Raw genomic sequence first — 20,569 nt, forward strand, 5'->3', positions numbered from 1 at the left:
CTGGTTTCTTTAACATGATGATAAGTTCACTGTGCTTCAGTGGCCGCCGCAGTCATCAGATCTCAACCCAGTAAAGCAGCTTTTGGATGTGGTGGACAGGGAGGTTTGCATCATGGATGTGCAGCCGACAAATCTGCAGCAAGTGCGTGATGTTTTCTCGGCAATATGGACCAAAATCTCAGAGAGAAGTTTCCATCACCTTGTTGAAACGATGCCACAGAAGAATTAAGATAGTTCTGAAGGAAAAAGGGGTCCAACCTGGTCCAAGGTGTACCTAATAAAGTGGCTGGTGAGTGTATATAAATAATCACTGCATAAACGACGGCTGCGACGCCCACTTCTTCCACCTTTTCTCCACATTTTTGTCACTTTTCACCCAGTTTTTCCATTTTCTGCCTATTTTACCCCCATTCACCCATTTTAGGCCACTTTTTTGCATCTTTTTTACCTATTTTGCCAGCTTTATCTCATTTTTATTGCCACTTTTCACCCCATAGATTGTGCTTCTTGAAAAGGTATTTTTCAACAGTTTGGCTCTTCAGTTGAGCAGGGTTGAGTAACACTGCTTAAAAGCTTAAATCAAAACCACAGAAACAAGACTATTGAAGAAATTTAACTTGAAATTTAAAGCTCGCATGCTGCATTGTAGGTAAAACTACACGACATATCCCACAGACAGAATTCAACACAGTATACAGAGAAGGATAAGTGAGGGCAAAAATATGAAAATACACTGTGACAACTTGCTGATAATGTCATATATTCTCTTGTAAGAGCTGCTTCAGGATGTCACGGTGCCAGCAGTGAACAGACTGCAGGATGAATGATCTCTGCTGATTGGCTAATATATACCTTAATCCTAAACAAGTGTTAAATCCCCTTCAGAAGCCCCCCTATTGCTGAAGTTCACCCAGCAGTTTACTGCTCTCACACAGCATGCAATATCCATGTGACAGCATGAGCGGCATTAGAATAATCCTCCGCTGAATCCACAAAATTCAAGACAGATGTAGGGAAAAAATGCATCTCATTAGAGGTGAATTTCAGAGGGGGAAGAGGAGATAGAAAATCAAAGAGGACGCTTTCTCTGCAGCGATGTGTACAGGTGGGTTTCACGCTGCGAGTGTTTCTTCTGCCATGTCAGCAACAGATACGTTTCCAAATGAAATCTCCAGATGTAATCCAAATAAGAAAATCAAATGGAGTTTGGGAAAGTGGGCTGAAGTGGAAATGACTACACAACAGCCTGCCTCTATCTGCACTGTACAGTGAGGAGATATTTCACACAGTCCCAGCTGATTCCATTACAGACTGAGAGAAAAAGGAGGAAGTTGTGTCAGGAATAAACTCTGAGATTTAGATGCCCAAAAGCCTTCTCTAGCTTGAGACTCTAAATAAATGCACTTTTCCTTGATAACACAGAGCTGGCTGCTCCTCTGGTCTAACAAAGTGAGGCAGCGGCACAGTCAGCCGAGTGACAGCGGAGATAAAAAGGCTTCTTTGGGGGCTGGGATAGAAAGAAAAAAGCACTGTAGACTCAGAGGCAGCCTGCCAGTGTGCCTTGATAGTAGCCGAAAAAAGAGAAAATCCTGAGTGGTATTCACAGGCAGGGTCGTTTTAAAAGAAGCTAATCCAGGTTGTTAAAGCCAGAGGATCATATCTGAATGCAAAGCCACATTTTTAGGCATCAATCTGCTGAGGGTGGAGGAAAAGTCAAAGAGGGGAGACCTGAGAGCGTCCCAGCAAGGCAAGGTCTCATTTTAGATTTGTGGGAAAAATGAAATCACAGCTATTATATGATTCAACAACCCGCAGGCAGCGAGCAAATGACACTCCAAATTGACGGCTCTGTGAAAATGAAGGTTTATTCAAATGACTCCTCTGGATGAACTCTCACTAAAAAAAAAGACGAAGGGGGGAAGGTGGGCGGCGGAGACGTTAAACACAAGCTCCTATTTAGTGACAAATTCCCATTTTTAGTTATTTATCAGTCATTAACCCCCACCTTTTTGATGCTTTTTGACAATTTTAGTCTTTTCTCACTCATTAACCCCCACCTTTTTGATGCTTTTTGCCAATTTGAGTCATTTTTCACTCATGTACCCCCACCTTTTTGATGCTTTTTGCCAATTTGAGTCATTTTTCACTCATGTACCCCCACCTTTTTGATGCTTTTTGCCAATTTGAGTCATTTTTCACTCATGTACCCCCACCTTTTTGATGCTTTTTGCCAATTTGTGTCATTTTTCACTCATGTACCCCCACCTTTTTGATGCTTTTTGCCAATTTGAGTCATTTTTCACTCATTAACCCCCACCTTTTTGATGCTTTTTTCCAATTTCAGTCATTTCTAACTCATTATTTGCCACCTTTTGCTGCTTTTTGCCAATTTTAGTTAATTGTCACTCGTTTCCTCCACCTTTTGCTGTGTTTGACAATTTAAGTTAATTTTCACTTGTTTTTCCCCACCTTTTTGCTGCTTTTTGCCAATTTTAGTTATTTTTCACTCATTTTCCCCCACCTTTTTGCTGCTTTTTGCCAATGTCACTTTTCACTCATTTATTGCCATGGTTTTTGCAGCTTTTTTGCCATTATTGCCACCTGTAAGTCATTTTTTGGTCATGTCTCAACCATTTCTGCCACTTTTCCTCCACACTTTTTGTCAAATTCCCAGATAACCTCCCCCTCCCTCCCTCCCTCCCTCCCTCTTTCTGTCTCACTCTCAAATGGTCACACACATGCAAACTCATTCACCAGTGCAGTGCTGTCAGCGAAGTCCCCTGACAGTCTATCACGGCTGTGGAAACAGCTCAAGTGTTATGCATGAGACAAAAAAAGGATCTGGACGCTGCAAACACGGCAACGCGCTCCAAGATTCATCCTGATCTCATTGTTGGGGGGTGAGGAGGAGGAAGAGGAGGAGGGGAGGAGGGGGGGGGTCGCTCTGGCCGGGGCTGTGCACAAAATGCCTCTGCTGCAGCGGCGGATTGAGACAATTAATTCCAGACAATTATCCTGTTGTTCGTTTGTGCAAAAACAGGAAGCAGAATTCCCCTTTGTCTTATTTTTGGGATCTGTGTTACAACAGATTAAGCTGCTGTGATGAATATATGCTAATGGGAGGCAGAGAAGCGAGCATGTAGGGGGCTGAGTTAAGCTCGCTGAAGAGAGGAAAGTTCACTCAAAAGGTCATTTCTTTCTCTATATGACTGAATGTAACAGGACGGAACAAATCGCAGCTACAATGGCATAAAAAAGAAATCTAATTTTGATACAGACACTGCTATTGTGGCCACAAGTCCTGTCTGATCATCTGTTTCTATGGTGACCACCGTCAAGTGCTAAAGTGTAGAAACATCCACAAGCATCCAGCGACCTGTTTTTTTCCACAGTTTAACTTCACAAAGAGAGGAATAAGTCCCCTCTTTCTGTGTTTTAACGCCGCTTTAGATCCATTTGTGAAGGAGGTTTATACAGCACCGACTGAGACGGAGGAAGATGATGAAGAGGGGGGGAGGGGAGAGCCTGGATGCTGAGGCAATTGAGGCTGGAAGGGAAAAGATGGAAGGGAATAGGAGCAAAGGCTGCCAACCATCTCTATACAAGGTGGGGTGTCAGGAACATATGGCTGCGGGCCATTAGCACAGCCAAGGAGAGCACATATTACCAAGCAAAGGCAATCCTGAATGCTCCCGTAAAAGGAATCAGCCGAGCAAAAGAGCAATCTATTGATTCCCCTGACACCAAACAGCCAGAATCGCTCATACAGGACAGAAGAATCACTCTGGGAATGTGTCCAAACCCACTGGGGCTACAAATGATTTCTCTTTATGATATATTGAGTGCAGAAGTGATCAGAAAACCCCTTTTATTCTCTCCAGTGAATGAGTGACAGCTGTAATCTCTTATTGATCTCATCTACTACATGTGCTTAAACCATGAAGAGGAGTTACAGCTGAAAGAGGAGGGATCGGTGCAATCTCGCCGTTGATTTTGCCACTCAAGCTGGAGAGCACATTACTGCAGTAAACTCGAGCATGTCCGAGCGAGGCAGCGAGATCCCAGAGGAGGTTTTTCTCCTTTAGAAGACAAGCCTTAAGAAGTTGTTCATGTGGCTTTGGGTTTAGGCCGCAGGATTGATTCACCTGCACTTCAGGGACGACCACAATCAATGGAGCCATCGAACAACATCCAGAGTACATCACAGCCTTCCCTGTAACGTCTAGAACAGTGGTGTCAAACTCAGGGCCCGGGGGCCAAATCCGGCCTATGCTACAGTTATAACCGGCCCGTAAGATCAAATCATACTTTTATTATAACTGGCCCACCAGTGTGAGCTATAGATTTCCTCCAGTATAAATATGAAAATTTATCCTTAATAATTTAAAATATCTATATTTTGTTAGAGAATCTGAAACATTAAAGGGTAAAAATATTTAGGTATTAGTCAGCAATGTGGGAAAGAAATTATTTGTGTTTTTATTTCATAAATTCAATTTTGCATCTTACATTTACAACTTCAACTCATAATTTTGACTTTTCATTTCATATTTTTACCTTTTAGATTCACAGTTTTCAATATTAATTCATATTTTGACCTTTAAAACTCATGATTTCAAATTTTATCTCATTCTTTTTACCTTTAAACTTGTGAATTTTATCCCTTGTTTTGACCTTTAAAATTAAATAGTTAATATTCTGATCTTTGAAACACATGATTTTGACTTTTATTACTAATTTTGACCCTTTAGACACATAATTCAAAATTTGATCTCACATTTTAACCATCTAAATTCATGACTTTGAATTTTTTACCTTTAAAACTCAGTATTGCATAATTCTACATTTTAAATTCATGATTTGACTTTTTATTCCATAGTTTGACCTTTCAGATTATTTCATTTTAAATTTTGATTAAAATTTTGACCTTTGAACTCCAACCTTTGACTTTTAATTCCTTTTTTTTTTTACTTTTTACACTCATAATTGAAAAATATATCCCATATATTGTGCTTTAAATCATAATTTTGCTTTTTATAACAAATTTAAACCTTTAAAACTTATGATTTCAAATTTTTCTAATTTTTCACCTTTAAACTTATAAACTTTATCCCATATTTTGACCTTTTAAAACTCATGATTTTGACTTTTATCATAAATTTTGGCCCTAAAGATTCATAGTTTTAAATTTCATCACATATTTCGACAATCTAAATACATGATTTTTAATTTCATCTCACATTTTGACCTTTAAAACTCAGTATTTCATAATTTTACCTTTTGATTTCTTGATTTTGACTTATTTCATATTTTGACCTTTCAGATTATCAATTTTAAATTCTAATTTAAATTTTGACCTTTGAACTCCAACCTTTGACTTTTAATTCCTTATTTTTTAATACTTTCTACACTTATAATTTAAAAATATCTCTCATATTTTGTCCTTTAAATTTATACTATTGACTTTTATAAAAAATTTAAAACTTGTAAACTCATGATTCCAAATTTTATTTTTATATTTTGACCTTTTAGAGTCATAATGTTAAATATTGATTTATATTTTGACATTTTAAACTCCTAACCTTGAATTTTAATCCCTTATTTTGAAGTTTTAGAATCATAATTTAACATTTTATCTCATATTTATACCTTCAACTCAGTTTTTTTTTCAGATTTGATCTCATATTTTGACCCTTTTTTTACTTTCTATCTCATATATTTGCCTTTTAAAGGCATAATTTTGACTTTTAATCTCAGATTTTGAGCCTTTAAATTGATCATTTGACTGTTTTTATCCACAACATCATGTATCACCAATGCTTAGTGTTTTTTCCCATAATTCATTTGTGGTGAAAGTGAGGTCTAGGTTAAATGTCGACCTTGTTCAGCTCTCAGGTGAGGCCTAAACTCAGGATCTGGCCCCTGCTGTGACTGAGTTTGACACCGCTGCTCTAGAAGAAGCTCGTTTTCCTGTGTAGCCTAACTACCAAAAACAAGCTGTGAACACAAACAGAGAAATAAAAAGCAGACGTGACCATGAAAAGAATCTGAAAGTTATCGAGTGATCCGTGGCACCTTTGACACATGAGTTCATCTGAGGTCACCCTCCGCTCCTCCTCAAACAGTGATTTATTGCCATCCAACAGAGACCTGACAAATCCCTACAGACACAATTACCTTGCTGCCTCCTGGGAGGCCGGCAGAGTTCATCTACAGGGATAATGAATCAGGATGTCATCGCTGGTTTAACTGCAGTAACCATTAAGTGGAGACCACCCCCTGTGGCATTATTGTATGCACAGTAGACACTGAAGAAAACCTGACATGGATGATTTAATAATATCTTTGTTTATCTAAAATTACTATTATTTGAGACAACATGCAGGCTAAAGCAGGCTGCTTCTCTGCTGAGCATGACTAGTTGTCTAAAAGATGTTAATACTCTAAAGGAGGATTGCAGGATATAATGAACACCTATGTAATCTAGCATATGTAGTTCAGCAGCCTGTTGCACCAGCTATGTGTCAGTGATGTTGTAACTCCTGGTGTTAAATCTGGAAAAGGGTTAGGGTTAATTCACTGGAAGAGTTGTCAGTGCTTTTTAAAGACAGGTTTGTGTGATAACTGCAATATGATGAGTCAGGTTTCAGATCCGTACACAGTACTGTTTGCTGTTGCAGCAGTTGTTAATGATAGAGAAGAATAGGACAGTTTAGATGTAAAAAGAGCAAAATAGATTGCAAAATAGCATGTGCAAAGGGGAACGTCACACTAACTGCACACAATATGCACGCATACTGCTCAGCCGAACAAACGGCCCCCTACTTATACATGGAAATGAATAGAAGAAATCCACTCAGATGAAAATTAGCATCATTGCAAAAGCACCTAATCAACAGAGGTGAGCGCTAACTGTGCTAAAAACAGTGCAGTTTAACACAGACTGAAACCAGGTATTAAGCTGGCACTAAGGGTCAATCCCATTTCTCCCCCTTAGCCCTCATCTTGGCCCTTCTTCTTGGTTTTGCGCATTCACGTCAGGTGAAGGGGTGTCCCAGTTCCCTTTTGAACTGAGGGCTAGGGCTAAGGGTGAAAGGCGACATAGCAAAGTATGATGTGAGCCTGATATGCTGTGTAGAGCGTAGCTAACATTAGCAGCTAGCTACATCAGCCTTTGTTCCTCTTTGCATATTATTATAGTGCCTAACATGGTTACTGTTCACTTGATTTGGATCTTTATTCTAGGGCTGTAGTCAACCAAAGAAAAACTTGGTCGACTAAAATCGCACCAGATGATCAGTTAATCTATTGGTCGTGGGACAGACTAAATAAATAAATAAATAAATAAATAAAACCTTCATGTTATTTCTACATCAAACTTATCACTGACAATGTACTCAGTGCATTTAGGTGGTAATTAAAATTCAAAATGAACTTAAAAATCTTACGATTTTTGCAGTATAACCAGCTTATGTTGTAATTAAATAACAATCCTTTTTTAAAAAATGTTGCCACAACGCTGACTTTTTTAACATGTTGTCAATTAACAGGAAACTGAGTGAACACGTGCTTCACGAGCTTTGGTGGGAGGGTCCTAGTGACATTGTTTTCACTTTCTGGGAATTTAACCTGTCATTAACTCATTGAGTGCCATTGACGTATATATATATATATATATATATATATATATATATATATATATATATGTCAATGTGTTTTTTCGGCGGCTGGCACAAGGGGGCGCTCTCATGCTCCCTGTGAGTAATTTTGGGGCTTCTGGGATACGTAGTCGGAAGACAGTAGATCAAAGCCACAGAGATCAGAGGTGGAGACCCTGGGGTCAAAGAGCAGAGCGATCGTTATGGAGGTGACCTAAGCTAAAAGTTCTAAAATAGATGCCGGAAGAAACTTTAAACTTTTGCCTGAGAAATCGCTTACTCACTGAAACCAACTCTGAACTTAACGGCAGCGAATCCAGGGATCAGCACGGTCATTCATCTGCCTATGCTGGCCAAGAGGCTAAAGAGTGCCACGAGGTCTCCCCCGTGCGTCAGAGAAATAAGGCAGCCGCTCGCCAGCTGGATACATACAGCGACGACACTTCAGAGACAGACAGAACAAGCCCCATGCAGTTCTACAACACCATCTGTTGGCAGAAAAGACATAAGAACAAAAAAAATAGTAATATATAGTAGTAATATAATATATTATATATATAATATATTATATTACTTCTAGAATTTACAGGCAGTGCCAGGGGACATGCAAGCAGGAGGGGACGTGGGTGTATAGGGGGGTCCCGTGGAGGCTGTCCAGTTCCAGAGTGTGAATGACAGTGACTGGAAGCATTGTTATTTATTTTACAATAAAATAACATTTGTAATACAATTTTCAGATGTCTTTTAAGTCATTGAAGGAAAAATTATAACATTCAGATCGCTGTTCTGCTTAACACTCTTTCAAAAAAATGCATTTTTCTCAACCTCAACAGCCTACATACAATTTTATTTCTATTTCCTAGATGAAAAACCTGTCATACTGTGCTGCTCCTACGACATGCTAGCTGCTAAGCCTCTCTTGTTTACATCTAGCAAAGTGCCGATGAAAAGCTCTGACAGGAAGGTAACGGCCATCAACTGAAGCTACAGCAGCTCCTAGTGGTGGGAGGCTTCATTACAGTTTAAAGAGAGCATTTGTATTTATATTAAAACAAGAAATATGATTAGTTTAACCAATGCTATACCAATTTAGCTGCTTAACCGGGTAACTGTGTGCATCCCTTGTTCTATCAGTCAAAAATCAAGTCAAATGGACTTAATCTGACGTCTTTACAAATGTCTGCCAGTCTGGAGAAAAACAATAAAGCACAAAAATCTCACCTGTTGAGACAGCAAAGCTAAAGTTTATGCTAACACCAGCGAGCAGCACAAGCAGACATGAATATTAAGCACTTATTCAGTTATCATGGTATCCACAGCCATTTTATTTCCAGGGCGTACAACCACAGAGGATGATTGATCTGGTGACATAATCAATACTGACATTAAACCTCGTGTCGGACTGACCGTACATGCTTTCTAATATATTCAAAACAAACAAAAACAGTCAGAGTGAATGGAGATAACAATGTGGCTGATTTGAAGACTAAATATTCACAGGAAGAGGAATTATGAAAGAAGAAAATCTGTCTAAATGTCTGTTTTTGTTCTGGGTATTATTCTAGCTCATTTTATTCCTGATCTAGCCGACACACAGACCTCTGTCACCGTGTTTATCCAAATATCTCATTGTATAATTGGCTTTAATTGGTTCTTCTTCACCAAATGTTTTATCTTACCTGTTAGCAGGATTAATAAAGCCAGTGAAGGTACAGAAGGGCAAAGATTTATGGTAAAAGTAAAAACTCTGTTTAATCTTTGTCTCCTGTCAAAGCAAGACACCTGTGCAGGTGTGTAATAAAGTTTCAGTTCATAGACATGATGTCAGAATGCTATTCTCCTGGGACCTGAGAGTTTGTTTGGGATGCACTTTTAGTTTCTCCCATTTATTTGGGATAAGTAGGACCTGATAAGTAGAAAACTTAAGCCTTCTTTTTGGACAGGAAGTAGTTTTCACCAAAAAAGATGTCTGCATATGAGAACAATAGACTTATCTCACTGCATAACACAAAACAAAATCATTTCTCTACTTGAAGGACGGCATTTTGACAAAGAATATGTATTATAGTGAAAAAGATGTCTGCTCCAAGACAAACTTGTAAACAGGAAAACACATCACTGAAAGGCTTTTTTTCAGCACAAACAGCAAAACTGAGTTTTTGACTGTCGTCCAGTTGGTAGGGGCCATTCAGCCAGTCAGAAATGGTGCCAGTCATTGGGAGTCTTAAAGGGTTTTCATTGTTCTGAGGACGGACCAAAAGGAGTCAAGGCCAGTATGAGTTCAATTTTTACTAAAATGAAATGAAAAGGTCTCCAAAACAAAACAATCACCACACATTCCCTTGACTTTCCAAGACATAAACACAAATATCCATGAAACTTCTTTTAAAAAAATATATAAAAATCACATTTTGAAACTAGAAAAGCACTCAGAGAGCGCAGACCTCCACCATTAGCCCTATCTCCCAATGGTGAAGAATCCTTTTAAAAAAATTCCTGGATCAAGACAGTGATCCGGATTACTCCCAAAATCAAATTCACTGATTACTCCCTCCCCGGTGGGGTGGAAACCCGGTGAGGCAAAGCGCTGGCTTGGCTATGTGTGCACTGTCATGGCGTAAGCACCCATGGTCTCACCGGATGAAGTCATGAGAGAGGGTGAATATTCCTCTATTCCTCCCAGCACTGTGAGTATTCTCGCTACAATTTGCTGTCTTTCTCTCTGTTAGGTCAGGTGGCTCTCAGTCAGAACAAAAACACATGACATGTGACATGGAGGAGGTGAAGCTTTATGCTATGAAGGAGGAGGCTGGGGGGAGGAGGTGGAGCTTTATGCTATGAAGGAGGAGGCTGGGGTGGAGGAGGTGAGGCTTTATGCTATGAAGGAGGAGGCTGGGGTGGAGGAGGTGAGGCTTTATGCTATAACAGAGGAGGCTGGGGTGGAGGAGGTGAGGCTTTATGCTATGAAGGAGGAGGCTGGGGGGAGGAGGTGGAGCTTTATGCTATGAAGGAGGAGGCTGGGGTGGAGGAGGTGGAGCTTTATGCTATAACAGAGGAGGCTGGGGTGGAGGAGGTGAGGCTTTATGCTATAACAGAGGAGGCTGGGGTGGAGGAGGTGAGGCTTTATGCTATAACAGAGGAGGCCGGGGTGGAGGAGGTGAGGCTTTATGCTATAACAGAGGAGGCCGGGGTGGAGGAGGTGAGGCTTTATGCTATAACAGAGGAGGCTGGGGTGGAGGAGGTGAGGCTTTATGCTATAACAGAGGAGGCTGGGGTGGAGGAGGTGAGGCTTTATGCTATAACAGAGGAGGCTGGGGTGAAGGAGGTGAGGGTTTATGCTATAACAGAGGAGGCTGGGGTGGAGGAGGTGAGGCTTTATGCTATAACAGAGGAGGCTGGGGTGGAGGAGGTGAGGCTTTATGCTATAACAGAGGAGGCTGGGGTGAAGGAGGTGAGGGTTTATGCTATAACAGAGGAGGCTGGGGTGGAGGAGGTGAAGCTTTATGCTATAACAGAGGAGGCTGGGGTGAAGGAAGGTGAGGGTTTATGCTATAACAGAGGAGGCTGGGGTGGAGGAGGTGAGGCTTTGCCAGCAGCAGCAGTGTTGTGCATCAGTATTACTGAGAAAGGATTAGTGAGAAGGGTGTCAAACCAAAATGGGCTGCTGTGTTGAGAGAAAGAGCTTTGATTGGCTATTGGAGCTGGGAGATGATGATTGGGATCAGCTTGCCATCAGCTGATACTGGCTGGGCATATGACTTCCGGTTTGAACTAAGGCTAAGCTCCGTTTGTCTCCATGGTGATTACAAACATATCTGCTGCCATGACAAGAAAGAAACTGTTAAAACTGTGAGAATTAAGAATTTTTCTCAATTTAAAAGTTGGAAATATTCAAGGTAACACAAGTGCTTAGCTAAAAACTTGGGAGTAATCATTTTCTCATTATTTAGACATTTTATTATGAAAATTCTATCTATGTTCCTCTGATCAAGTCCAGGGTGTTGAATGTGTTTCAACATGGAGCTGTGAGGTATCAACACGGCTTATCACTGCACAGGTGGAGCTCAGCAGGGACAGCCGTGTCCCTCTGGAGCTCTCACCCTGAGCACATTAGATTTAATTGGACGCTCCTGCTCTCAGCTGATCTGCAGCTTTAACTCCAACACTGAACCATCTTTAACCCGTCTGACCTGCAAGGCTGAGACACCAAGAGTGAGAGCGCGGCCTCTTTTGCTTTAATGAATTACGGTCAGTTCCAGGGGTTTCACTCGTGCCGCTGTTTGCTCGAGCTATCATTTTCACGGCTTTATGCGACCCCTCACCTCTTGGGTGCAGGACTCAGACTTGTATGGCTGAAGCTACGGAGCCTGTGGCGTGACAAAAAGCTCTTCATTTTCTTTTCAATTACAGCTGCCGATGATAAAGCAGAGATTGGGCTGTGACATTTGCTGCTCTGCTAATCAGTGGCAATAGATGTTCCCAATTAATTATGCCGGCTGCAGAGTTGGCATCAGAGCAATTATTACTCTTCATTTAATTTTGTAAATATGCACTTAATGTATATTTGTTGCACAGCGTCAGTAACTTAATTAAAGCTGATTATGATCCCACCATGTGACGTGATAATTATTATTCTCCACAACATAAGTCATGTAATTACTCTTTTGATTAGCAACAGCGTCATTAATACCTCTTTTATTAAGGCTGAATACACGTTTAAGTCTAAGGGCATTTTCACATTAGGCCCAGTTGTTTTGAACCGCGCCATGGCGCGATTCCTCCCCCTCCCCCTCTCCCCTGCTGGCTTGCTTTTACACTAGCAACATGGAACCATGCCTGGCCCACTTGCATCTGTACTCAGTGTGAGACAGCAGGTGGTAGTATGCACGTAGCTGGTTTACAACCCCACCAAGGAGGAGAAAGAAGAAGAAGCTACCATGGCAACCACTCGGGTCATGACCCGATCGAAGATTGTTTCTGTTTTAACCCGGCAAAAAGTCCATCCTGTAGCCATGGATGATTTAAAATCATTTTTTAAGATGCCAGCAACTTCGCTCTTTGTATCTGCACGTCTATGTACAGCTCAGAGGATTAACCCTTTACCTCCTGAGTCTAAAAATGGGGATTTGGACATATTTTGTTATTATGGCTGTAAAATAGTCAGGAAATGTCCTAAGTCTGAGAGCTTTGGTCCCTTTTCCCAGGAGTACTTGAATTTGACTTTTCATCATCTGGTTAATGATTATTGCACGTTATATGGAATTGTCAGAAGTTTAAAAGAAGAACAACACAAAAACAGATTTGTTTTAATGGCTTTTATGAGAAGAAGTTTTGTTATTGCTCATAAAGTTTTGATTTGACATTTGAAATGTGAACCTATACATGTTTAGAACAATCACCAGTCATTTTTGAGTCTAGGACTCTGGGTGTGCAGATAAAAGTGGAAAAATGCATTCTCAATATTCTCAAGTAACATATTGTTATCGCACATGACAGACACGCACAAATGCCACTATCTAACGCTATTTTCTGAAAACAAAACACCACTCTCGCTCGTTCTCCTTTTACTCTCTTCCTTCACTCTCCTTCCTCACTCGTCTTCTGCCAAAGCTGCCGTTTTTCGCAGTGCTGTTCGACATTACTGTAATATATATACCACACATCATATATTGCCAGAAAGCACAGATTCTCAGCTCTCTGTCAGCGTTGGAATTTTTTAGATTGAGCATTTTTTCGAGGAGTTACAGTGTTGAGAATCTGTGTAGCGGTCTCGCGCTACTTCTGGTGTTTTGGTATGAATGCCAACATCATATGGTTGTGAGTACTGTAATGAACATATACGTATATGTGCGCATGCCCACAATTCTCAGCTGTCCAACACCGTTGGAATTTTTCTGATTGGACAAACTTTGACAGAGTTACGGTAATAATACTCCGGACATATAAAACAAAGCGCCAGCGCTGGGTCAGTAGGTAAAGGGTTAAATGGGCTTGTGCTGCACAGATACAGCAGTTTTTGAGGTAAGAGGAGACTTTTATTGCCTTTGCACCTCCTCTCACTGACTCCAACTTGTGTTAATGTGTAAGGTGAGTCACAACACACCATTTATTGACTGGATTCTGATGGTTTTCACCCTTTATAGAGAAAAAGTGTAAACAAACTGCCACGCTGTTGAAAGAAGTTTAGTTTTTATGATGTCACAAAGCTGATAGAACACTTTGTCCCGTATCCCGATTGCATTCACATCTCATCCGAACCGTGCAAGAGTCCACTTGAATCGTGCCCCAAACCACCACCCCAAGTGGGCCCGGTGTCCGGGTGTGGTTCATTTGCATTCACACTAACCAAAACGAGCCAGACTTCGGGCTCATGTGCACTCGGATCCAGGACCGGGCTCCTAGTGTGAAAGCACCTTAATCTCACCTTGTCAGGCATCTATTCCTATTTTTTTTAAACTTCAGTACAATACAGGGTGTTTTTTTTTGCACCATGATCTAAAATAGGGAGCTCACAGGTAGCAGAATCATCATTTAAAGCTGCACTCTCAAGTCACATACTGCATTTATGCACAAAAACGCATGAATAAACATAACCACTTGATCCTGTCTATATGCAACCAAGCCCCCTGCCACCCACACTCATTTAAAAAAACGAGCAGATAGCTGGGATATTCTATTTTTTATTCTGTTACAGTGAATCATAGGAAAAGCCTTGTAGCGCTATGAAAAAGAGGGGGCCGACAGCAATCTTTGAAAACAATCAACGCACGACTTTAGAAGAGAAAGGAGAGAGATTATGATCTTCTCTTTTTGCCATAATTTGCCTCCTAATCAAATCAAGAGATGAAATGTGACGCCAAGTTTCATGTACAACACACATTGGGTGGGAAATAATTTTCAAATATGAGACTATTAGTTAGTTCAGTAAGCAGGGACTGTTTGCCTGCAGCACAAATGTGGCGTGTCACAAAAAAAAACAGAGAACTCTGGGAGCAAACAAATAAGCATTTAAATGAACAGCAGGACAGCTTGGCTTATCGTGAAGAAAACTTTATGCCTCCTAATCCCTTAAACCTTGCCAACTTTGTTGGAAAACATTCCCTAAATATTTCTATTTGCTCCGTTTTATGAATTTCATAGCAAGTGTAATGATCGCATGGCACACATTTGCATGAAAGTCACATCCTTCTGAAGGGAAAAAAGGGTTTATGCTGATGATAGAGTTTATGAATCATTGCTTTTCATAGCTGATGAGTGAATTTAAAAGCACTTTGCAGAGCTTTGAGGATCTTAACACTGTGGTTTGCCTCCATGTTAGATCCCAAACACAGTACGACAAACTCAGGGATAGACTTGGGCTCCTTTTCAACTTCTTTTGGCTCTGAATTGAAATTCCCCTTAAAATAAATCATCAGCTTGTTTGTCCTAATTAGTTATTATTTCTCTAATATGTAAACTGCCTTCTTTTAAATTACATAAATACATATTCAGTCCTAAGCATGCATGAGTTGCAGCATTCAGACGGGAGCGCCGTGGTGTAGCAGCATCCTGTACGAACCCTGCAGTGAAAATAAGGAAATGAATTTAGTTACAATGCGCTGATTAGTTTCATGGTTGGGGGAACATAAACGTCTGCTACTGGCAGCTACAGTTTATTTTGGGTCCTCGAGAATCAGCTCCACTAATGAACAGATTGCCTCTGGCTTGGCGTTTAAGCCTTTGTAGTGCTGAACAGCATTGCTGGTGTGGTAATGGGACACTTATCTAAACTTGTGATGTATTTTAAGAAGGCCGCATGTAGTAGTTCTGAATCAGCGAATGAGTCAAAGACGGGTCATGATCAGCTCTGTAGAGTGACCCCACATTGCTATTAATATTACAATATTACACTACTTCTTTTGGAATTGATTTGGGAACACGTTCATGAGCTAATGCAGTGGTTCTCAAACAGTGTGGCAAAGCACACCAGTGTGCCTTAAGGCAAGTTTTGGTGTGCCTTTGGAATTTGTATAACAATGCATCATTAATTTAACTGTACAATGACTCAAGATACTATAAATTAAGCCTAGCGTTAGTTCATGCATACGCCCAGCTGGTCCTAATTATCACCTCCCAGCTCCCACAGCCAATCACAGCTCTTTCTCTTGACACAGCAGTGTATTTAAATATGAAACATTTCTCCCTGATCCCTGATTGTATAAATGCAGATGCACCAAACTGCTGCTGCTGGCAAAGCTTCACCTCCTCCACCCCAGCCTCCTCCTTCATAGCATAAATCTTGTTGCACCCTCATATTCAGATTCATGCTACTATGGATTTACTGCTTTTCACAAATTTAATTGTATTGAGTATGCATTGTCATAAAAGTGTCTTTGGGGTTTTGTGCTCCCTGGAAAGTCAAAGCATGCTGCTTGACTTACCCAGGGAGCATCTTTTGAGCAGAGCCTTCTCTGCCAAGTAAAACTATACATCTATTTTGCAGTAAAATGGCAAACTGTATGACAAGGGTGTTCCTGACTTAACTTAAGCTTTTGACTCAATCTCCGGTGTGCCTTGGGTGAAAAAAGCTTGAAAACCACGGATCCAAAGTACGTCAGAAAAATATTTTTATTTCATAATAAGATTCTGAAGCATCAGAGCAGACAAGGTCATAATTCAGCCTTAGCTGTAACACTGTTTCACTATTTACAGGCCAGTCAAGGATCAAGGATCAAGGATGTCGTTATTATCCTCAAGGGGCAATTTGCTTCACAGCCAGCTTACCATACAAACAAATTCTCTCACCATAGGAATAAAATAAAAGTTCAGACACACAGGAAACGATTGCAATGGCATCAGAATAAATAAGTCATAGACAAATTTTAACTTTAACTATTCAAAATAATTTTTCAGTCTGATGGAAAGACATACCTGCGTCCAGAAGGGAGCAGCATGAACTCCTTAAAGAGAGGATGGTCAGGCCTGTCAAGGATAGACTGGCCTTTTTTAAGAAGTCTGAGTCTGAATAAGTCAGTCAGATCACTCAGAGTAGTGCCTGCGATTTCTGCAGCAGGTTTTAACCAAGCCTAACAGCTGTTTTTTGTTTCTGAGTCTGAAACTGTAAATACTGTATACTTAATACTCATTCTAAATGCTGTTAAATAACACCCAAGCAACTCTTAATACTTTACATTAATTTATGCTAATGAATTCTACATACAAAGCAAATGCCATGCTAGCTTGTTGTTAGCCTGGCCAGTGGAGCTAACCAGATACTAGATAGACTATTTCATATTTCCATTGCTTGGATATATTTCACATTTATGCGGGAAATGTCCCTTTCAAAAAGAGACTCAGAAGGTGATGGGACAAACGTTTGTCACATTCATGACAAGACAAAGGCCCTGTCCACACGGAGACGAAAACGATATCTTGCCATTTCGTTTGAAAAAGTTTTCTGTAAAGATGGGATCATTTCAGGAAATATCTGCATAACCACGGAACCACTGAAAACGACTGTATTGCATATGCCAAGCCTGTATGTGGCGCTGTGTTCCCACGGAAATGCACCAAAAGAGAAGAAGAACATCACAGAAAACTGACACAAACTTTCTTCTAGTTGCCCTTCTACTTGTTCTCTGTGTTGGGTCTAAGAACACATGGTTTATGCGTTTCGAGGTGGTGGTAAAGGAGCGTCAGATTTTTCTGTAAAAGCCATAACAAGCTCAGTAGCTTCTGCAGCATGAACACAACCGTGTAGTCCACTATTATTGTTTTGGCCAGACCCCCGCAGGCGCCATAAGGGAGCTATGCCTTGTGTGACGTAATCGTTTCAGGAAAGATGCGGATAGCTGTCCACACGGAGACAAAACGGTAGTTGTTTACGGATTTGTGAACTCTGGGACCCATTTTCAAAAAGTATCATTTACAGTCAGCCAAAACGCCGTTTCTGTGTGGACGAAACGCAGATACGACAAAAAAACTTTTGAGTATACTCCTGAATTCATCTTCGTGTGGACAAGGCCAAAATAATCTAGTACAGCTTCAGTGTTAACCTGAGCTATACAGGCTAACGCTACCCTGGTATTTCAACTATGAAGCATGTCGAAGCCTATCCAGAGATGTGCAGAAATAGCTTCGGCTAAAAGCAGCTGTCAGTGTGGCTCTTTGCTCTTGTTTTTATAAAGAAATGTGGTCGAGATCCGATTAAACTTCCCCTTTTTCCACAGGTACTTTCAAGCTAATCGCTACCGTGGCAGTAGCCATTGTGTGCACTAGCTTACAGACAATCACAAAATCATACAGGTTGGAGGAAGAGCACAAACGTCGTTTCTGTCATAAAAAGTTTCCAGTGATGTTTTTTGCTCTTCATTTAATGAAAGAAGTATAGTCTAGTTCTGATAAAACTGCCGCTGTGACTACATCCAAGCTAACGGTTACACTGGAGGAAACTACTGCTAACAGCTCACGCTACAACTTAACCTCACCCAGTTAATACCGCCTCGTTCTCTTCAAATGATGCTGATTTGTCAGAGCAGTAGCAGTATGTAGTTTGCTGGCGCAGCAACAGAAAGTTGGCCATTGTTAGCACTTTTAGCAATACCTGTGTTTTTCCTTCTTCAACAATAAAGAATGTCTGCTGTGGATAAAAGAAGACTGGTTTAAGTTATGTAAGGCAATAACTAAAACACACCATTAGGTGTTGCTGTAGCACTGCATGTTGTTCTGCTGAGCCAAGCAATTCGAGTTGTTTGTCCTTGCTAGGACACCGTAGTTTACAGTTGTTCTCCAGGGGGGCGCCATGTTTCGCTAAGTTTTTTCTTTGTCACTAATGTTGAAGGTAAGCAGTGCTCGTGGCAGCCCACATTTTGTACAAAATATTTAAGTTAAACTGCAGTTAAACAATGATTCTCTTTAAAATACGTTTCCGTTAAGTGTTAAGCACTGTTTAGTAGAATTTCAAGGACTGTGTTTTGAGTATTACAGCATGTGTGACATGCCATTTTTGTTAATCTCAGCCAGTTTATTAGTGAAGAGAAACTGTTTACAGTGAATGTTAGGAGAGAAACCAACAAAAGTTTTCTCTTTGTTGCTGATGTTGAAGGTTGTACGTGCATGAACAGAAGTTGGCAACAATAAAATTCTGAGTCTTCATCACAACTACAACCCCTGCTGTCTGGCTCATCTTCTCTTTGCAAGACACCCTGCACCCAAAAACACCTAGAAACACAACGTAGAGCTATGCAGGGTTTGTAGAGAGGTGCTCCACATATAGCAGGCATGCAGAGCCTTTGGGTCACAGTTACATATTAGCTTAGGGCGCAGACGGCCTAGTGGTTAGGTGCCCCATGTACGTCAGCGGCCCAGGTTCAAGGCCAGCCTGTGGCTCCTTTCCCTAATGTCTCTCCCCAACTCTCTCATCCCTGTTTCTGACTTTCCTCTTCTCTGAATAAAATGCGCCCCCCCAAAAAAATCTTTAAAAAAGTAGCAAACTCTGCCTACTAACTGCTGGGTATGTTGTTGGCAATACTAATACACATCCTTTCTTCTCACATAATTTTCCAGTCAATCTCTTATTCACATCCTGAGCTCCACTGAATCAGCCATCAGTATGTTCATGAGACTGTATTTATAGTTTGATAAACATATCGGTTCAGAGCTAATACACAGCTACACATTATGCTTATTTGTACTGGCGAAGTTTGCCAGTGGAGAGACGTTGCACTGTGGGGGTGGTTGAGTATGATGAATAAGCCTTTGTATCATACTTCATCCAGTCAAGTATCTGGGTCTTTCTTGCATACACAACTGTTGCTTTAGAAGTCACACATGTATTCTCTACTCCAGGGGTCATCAACTACATTTGGACAGGGGCCAGCTTTTTCTATAGAGGTGCTCTGGGGGCCGATCACTTTAAAAAAAATGAAGAAATTTTCAAAATTATTTAAAAATGTAATTATCTTTCAAATGTAATTGTTAGGCTCTATGGGATAAGTCCTATTTATCACAGCCAGCCACAAGGGGGCGATAGAGATGTTTTAGCTGAATATTCTTAAAGCCAAAAGTTGACATAGAAAATGTCAGTTTTATCAGGGATGGACTGATAAATTCGTGATTTACATGCATCATATTTGCTAGCAAAAGCTGAAACATTTTTCTGGAAAAAAAATGGATGAAACATAAAGTCATCTTGAAACTGTTTCAATCTCAGTTGTTTTTGGAGTTGTTTTAACAGCTGTTGGGAGCTTATTCAAATAAATAAATAAATAAAAATACCACAGCATATCTCTCCTCTGCACTTTCCAAATTTGGTGATACTCCAGGGGCCGGATGGGATGATGTGGTGGGCCCGATGTGGCCCCTGGGCCACCAGTTGATGAGCTTTCTATATTGATACCAGATAATGAACTAATCAGCCGATGAAAAAACAAGTTTTGACCACAACTTTGGCTGCCAACATTGACATGATTGCTGTTGCAACACTAAAACATGCAACAACAACAGCTGGAGACTGATAATACAGAATCGGAGGATTTCACTGATAACCAGGGTGTGAATAGCTGGAGGGAAGGTGGGGATTTCCCCCTCTCTGCTTCTCTGATAATAAAGGGGGATATGGTTTACCCCTTCCTCTGTTTGGACTGAATGGATCCAACTCTTACACATGGTGATAAACTGGTCGTTTATCACAACCAAAACTCAATGTGCTCATGCTAGGTTTCGATAGCCACACACCCTAAGTTCTCACACTGATGAGTGAAACCAAGATCTTTTGCACCCCCAGGGGTGCCTGGACCCCAGGTTGGGAACCAGTGACTTAAGCTACCACTGCAATCTTTGTTTGTTTTTTTTTAAACTATGAGTTTCCATATTGGGATAACAAGGTGGACTAGGAGATAAGTGAGGGGATTGCAAATGCTACATTATTAAGG

The 20,569-nt window shown here is 40.7% G+C and overlaps 1 protein-coding gene across 1 annotated transcript in view; it reads right to left on the reverse strand.

The window, feature by feature from the left end:
- The window catches only part of kcnj3a (potassium inwardly rectifying channel subfamily J member 3a), a 56,664-nt gene that overhangs the window by 15,613 nt on the left and 20,482 nt on the right, over window positions 1-20,569 (reverse strand). The window lies entirely within an intron of this gene.

Source organism: Cheilinus undulatus, linkage group 15 (genome assembly GCF_018320785.1).
Source record: "Cheilinus undulatus linkage group 15, ASM1832078v1, whole genome shotgun sequence".
NCBI lineage: Eukaryota > Metazoa > Chordata > Actinopteri > Labriformes > Labridae > Cheilinus > Cheilinus undulatus.